This window comes from Oryctolagus cuniculus, chromosome 6 (genome assembly GCF_964237555.1).
Source record: "Oryctolagus cuniculus chromosome 6, mOryCun1.1, whole genome shotgun sequence".
NCBI lineage: Eukaryota > Metazoa > Chordata > Mammalia > Lagomorpha > Leporidae > Oryctolagus > Oryctolagus cuniculus.
Genome location: NC_091437.1, coordinates 58,177,669 through 58,183,668, shown reverse-complemented (window position 1 = coordinate 58,183,668; position 6,000 = coordinate 58,177,669).

Genomic DNA, 6,000 nt, shown 5'->3' with positions numbered 1-6,000 from the left:
TGTTTCCCGAAGGGCAGGAGGGCTGAGCCGCGCCTTGCAGAGAGAACACACGTGGTGGAGAAGCTGCCTCCAAGTGGGGGGCTACACTGCGCTGGCCACCGTTTGCTGTCCGCAAGTCAGCACTATTTATTAAATCAGGTGTCTGGACCAGCAGCCTCACCTGCCCATCCCCTGGGATCCCTGGTTTTCACTCATTTCATTTGTAGGCTCGGGTCGCTGTCACCTGCGTTTGCCTCCCAGCTTTATCTGGAGAGAATGGTGGGAGGACAGAGGGCGGTAGAGAGAGAGGATGGTGCCTTCGGGCTGAACCCCAGCCGGCCTCCCCTGCCAGCACCAAGGCTGCTCTGCCCAGGCTCTGTTCTGCTGGCCAGTTTGTCTGGCCCGCACGGCCTCCCTGAAGTGCCCTCTCCTTCCTCCTCACGCCTCGTTCTCCAGCTGCTACCTCGTCTCCTGCATTAGTTGGGATGCTTGCGGCAACACGTCACAGAACTCCTAACTGAGACTTTAACACAAGAAAGTTTTGTTATCTCAGAGAATGAGATGGCCTCACGTGGCTTACCTCAGCAGCCGTACAACGTACTCAGGAAGGCGGATTCTTTCCGTCTCTTTGCTCTGCCATTTTAAGTGTAGCAGCTAACTATCTTCATGGTTATAAAATGGCTACAACAGCTCCAGCCATCACATCCACACCAAAATCCACATTCTGAAAATGGACGCTGACTTCCTGGTGTCTGTTTTTAAGAATTAAGAAATGTTCCGAGAAAATTGCTCAACCCTCTCCCTTCATAGACTTTTCCCTACAGTGCCTCGGCCAAAACATGGTCACATGTCCTTATCCAAGGCAGTTACTGTGGAGGAAACACAGTTGGCCTGGTGGGCTGAGTTGAATCAGGACTGACCCTCAGAGGCCAAGAAGGGCACAGGGCTGCTGTGCAGCACATGGCCCCATAGGGAGCAGGGAACCTGAGCCAAATCTGTGTTGTGCAGGCAGATGCCAGCCACATTCTTCTCAACGCCTTCCCTTTAAGCATCCACCCTTCAGACCCCTTGAGAAAAACCCCCTTGGTCCACGGAAGACTCCCGCCGTTGTCTCCAGTCTCATCTTCCCTTCTAGACTCTTCCGCACAAAGACCAGCCCACACCATCCATCTCCTGTGTCTGGACTTGTGGAATGGTCACGGCCTTAGCCTACCACGGGCCGTTTGACACCTGATCTGCTTGGGGGTCTGTCTCCAGTTTGAGGCGAGGAGATGCGGTGAGGGAGCAGTGTCTTGCGGTCTCTGAACCTGGACCGTGGACGGAGGCGCTGGCCCAGGGTGGTTGCCGGGTGAGCGGTGGTGACACTGAATTTCCTGGACTCACTTGGGCATGCAGAGGGGAGGAAGGGGAGAACTGGGGAGTCGTACGAAACACAGGCTTGGGCTGCAGAGAAAACAGAGCTGTCTGGGAAGAGCCCGTTCACTAACCAGGGCGGAGACCCTGCTATGGGAGACAGAATGTGTGAGCTTCAATAAACCCTTTTACCTCAATTACATGCAACAGAATACAAAGGTAGTGGCCCTGGGGAGGCAGGCAGGAGCTCAAACCCAGCACCACTTCACCAGCACACACTAATTGCTTGAAGGCTTGGGGCAAAGGTCATTGCCGGATTAAGGGTGAAAATAAAAGCAAGGCCTGACTCCAGAATTAGCTAATTGCTCTTCTCCCGGGCTGGCTGTGCCCTGGCTCCAGGGCTAAGCACCTCTTTGGTTGGCAGGGTCCTATTTCCTTTCCTCTCCTTGCTAACCTGAACCCTCCCTGCACCTGGGCCCCCGCCCAGCCCACCCAGAGGTAGAGCGAGCAAGGGGTCACGTTGCACGGGAGGCTGGGGAAAAGAACGGAGCCCAAGCGACCCGAGCCAGCCGACTGCCAGCCTGGAAATCACCAAGCTTCAAGAGCTCTAACTTCCACCCAGGCTCCTGCTATGAGCTCCCGTGGGACTGCCCGCGTGTGGACCCTCAGTGAGCCCTGGCACCCTCCACTAAAGTAAACCAGGCCTGCGGGGGCCGGGCTGACTCCAGATTGCAGGTGGGAAATGCACGACCCAGTGGGACCCCTGGGACATCTAGTCACACCAGAAGGCAGAGACGCCACCACAGCACTGGGGCAGTGACAGGACGCGAGAGAGGCTCAGGGGGTTACGTCTCCGCTTGAAATGCACGAGACGATTGCTATCCCGCTGCTGCACTTCCCAAGCAGCTCCCGGCTAACATGCCTGGGAAGGTAGTGAAAGTGGCACAAGTGTTTGGCTGCCTACTGCTCCTGTTAGAGACCCGGATAGAGTTCCTGGCTCCTGGCTTTGGCCTCAGCCAGCCCCAGCCATAACGGCCAACTGGGGAATGAACCAGTGGCTGGAAGATATCTCCTCTACCCCTTCCCCGCCCCCGCCACCTGTCAAATAAACAAATAACTAAATCTTTAAAAACTAAGTAAATAAAGTACACAAGTGGGGCCTGCGCTGTGGCATAGTGGGTAAAGCCACCACCTGCAGTGCCGGCTTCCCATGTGGGTGCCGGTTCGGGTCCTGGCTGCTCCACTTCTGATCCAGCTCTCTTCTATGGCCTGGGAAAGCAGTGGAGGATGGCCCAAGTCGCTGGGCCCCTGCACCTGCATGGGAGACACAGAAAAACTTCTGGCTCCTGCCTTCAGATCGGCATAGCTCCAGCCATTGTGGCCAACTGGGGAGTGAACCAGTGGATAGAAGACCTCTCTCTCTCTCTCTCTCTCTCTCTCTCTCTCTGCCTCTCCTTCCCTCTCTGTGTAATTCTGACTTTCAAATAAATAAATAAATCTTAAAAAAAAAAAAAAAAAGGAGTGCTCAGTGGCCAAAGACAGAAATAACCCAGTTTTCCAAAAGAATAGCAATGGCCATGGGTTGAAACACATAGAATACCTTTAAAACTCCAGAAGTTCATAGTGATGCTTAAAAAATGCGCTGGTCTCCTTTGGAGGATGTGGGCTGGCTCACCACGCTGAAAACTGCCAGGTAAAGAGGGAGTAGCAGGACTTGCCCTGCCTTGCCTGCAGGCATCATGTCTTGGGAAACCTGGGGAGCTGGCGCAGGGAGGGGGTTTGTGTTTTTAGACGAATCTCCAGCAATCCAGAGAAGAAATGATGCAGTGAGAACATCAGTTTTGCCGCCCCCCTGAAATAACGGATCAAGGCCAGAGTTTCCCAATCGTGGCACGGCTGCCACTGGCCACCAGTGGCTTCTTGGTTACAGGGGCTACTCTGCGCATGCAGGGGGCTCAGCAGCACCCCAGCCTCTACCCGATCCATGTTCCTCCCAGGTAGGACAACCTGAAGTCTCCACACACAGCCAAATGTCACCCAGAAGAGGATGGCTGACCCAGGTGTGGGCCTCAGGCTGCTCAGGCTAGGAGAGGGGGTAGCTGCACCTGAGACTCAAGTGCCCTACCTCCCCTCCATGGGCTTGCCCCTCCCCATCACCATCAAGCTGCATCCTCCTGGCCCCAGGCAGCATCCACACAACAGGTGAGGCCCTATTGTTCTCCTCCCCAACCCGCTACCACCGTGGCTTCCAACAAAATTGCCATTCCTATATTGAGATCATAAATCCTGGTCCTGGCCTCTTTCTACTGCATTTTTCCTGCAGGCTGCGCTCCCTCGGGCAGAGTTGGCACACACGCCTTCTTCCTTGAATGTTGCCTTCCGTCTACTTCCTTCCAGCCCCTGCCATGCACACCAATCTTCAGGCTTCAGCTTTGGTTTGTCTTCCTGCAGGCAGCTTTCTGGGACTCCTCCCCGTATTACCCTTGCCCATTGTGGCCTTGTCTCAGTGCATGGTCATTGTGAACTGTCTCTCAACAAGATCCCTATGGGCAGAGGCTACGCCAGAATTTTTTTTTTTTTAATATCCCAGGAACCCAGTAGAGAACAGGCACTGGGGAAAATGTTGCAAGCGGCCGGCAGGGGATGAGGGAGGCACGACTGGTGATCTCTGCACAGGGGTGGGCATTCATGTGTGTTCATGCAGGTGCAGTGTGAGTGTGTGGGGGTGTGGCTGTCCCCATCCTGTGCCAGAGAGCAGCTAAGATGTGGGGGCTGTGAACACCGCAGCAGGACGGCCTGATCTCCCTCTCACGCCAGCGTCATCCCCATCTCCCCCCATCCCGCTGGGCCATGTGTCTGTGAACCTTTAAAGCACTCAGCTGTGCGAGTGAATGAAACGCAGAGGAGGTCCTTCCGAGCCCCACACTGCTTGTTGGAGTAGGGAGTGCCAAGTACCAGGCTGTGGGCACAGGCCCCGGGGAAGCCCAACTCCACAGGCTCCTATCAACCCCAGGGCGCACACACACGGGATGACGTCAGCTGTGAAGTTTCTGTCCAGAGAAGGAAAACTCCAGAGTGGAGAGACGACCTGCAGAGTGGAGGAGCCCCGCGCACACCGTCCGTCTGCCGTCCGTCTTCCTTCCGCCTGGGCAGCTCTTTCCCCATCCTCATCGCACATAAAGCTTGGCTCAGCCTTCCTAACCCCTTGCTCCACCCCCTTCTCTCTTCTTCCCTGCACCCACCCAGAGCCCCTCCCCCTGTTGCCCTAGAGCCCACCTGCTTGACATCCACCTGTGAGCCCCCAGGGCTTGGAGGTCCCCCCCCAGGGTCTTGTGGAGGCTTCTCTGTGCCCCCACTGCTGAAGGCAGGTAAGCAGCAGTGCCCAGGGGAAGCTGTCCCAGACGGCGCCATGCACCTGTGTGTGGGCATGGAATTTGCAGAGGCATGAATGTGACTAGAATGGGGCCCCGTGTTTTCTTTTGTACATTAACCCCCCTCAATAATTGCCAAAATTATCAGTTCTCAGTAAGATTCATATCACACACAGTTAAGTTCACCTAAATCTAAGACACACTTGCTGAGAACGAACTTGTGAGCAGGGACAAGTGACAGCAAATAAGATAAATACATGCAAGTCAAAAAAGAATATAGATTTTTAGCCAGTCATCTTTTTGCAAAAGTCAGATGAACATATTTACCCTACGAGGCTGAAAAAATGTTCAAGAAACTATGTAACACTAATTTTTCTCTGATACAGGAGCTTTTACTGAAAATGGATTTGTATTTTTTTTAAATATTTATTTTTATTTGAGAGACAGAGTTACAGACAGAGAGAGGGAAAGACAGACAGACAGAGGTCTTCCATCCGCAGGTTCACTCCACAAATGGCCACACAGGCTGGAGCTGGGAAAATTCAGAGCCAGGAGTCAGGAGATTCTTCTGGGTCTCCCACATGGGTTCAGGGGCCCAAGCACTTGGGCCATCTTCCACTCCTTTGTCAGGCCATAGCTGAGAGCTAGATCAGAAGTGGAGCAGCTGGGACTTGAACCAGTGCCCATGTGGGATGTCAGTGCCACAGCACTGGCCCCAAAGTTGAATTGTAGAAAATAAGTTTGAGATATGTCACCTCTTCTTTTTCAAAACTGGGCAAAATGTTGTGGGGTGACAAAAACTGGGGAGGGAGGGGTGAGGAAAAGCCCCGGGGGCTTCACCCAGACTGTGTTACCTGGCGTGCTTCTCCCAAATCTTAAATGTGGGGATCCTAAGATGAATTGGTGGTAGGTAAACAGAGAGATGGATGTACCAGATTGATGGGTGGGCCGATGTTTGGATGGACAGATGATGGTAATGGTGATGATGATGGTAATCAAATAGATGATTGTTAGATGATTAGATAGAGGATTGATAGGCGATCGAGATAGAGAATAAATGACAGATACATGATAGGTGACTGGTAGACAGCTGATACAGACACAGGCAGATGATTGATAGCTAGGCAGATGCTGTCATGAGTCAAGGGAGCGCCCCACACTGAGATCCTCCCTGTATTTCTTGATCTGGAGCTTTCTGCTTCGCAGGGCAGCAGGTGCAGTGACATGCAGGCCGGGTGAGAGGTGGCTCTCTCTGTTGTAGAGACAGTGCACTGTGAAACAGGAAGTGGGAAGGTGA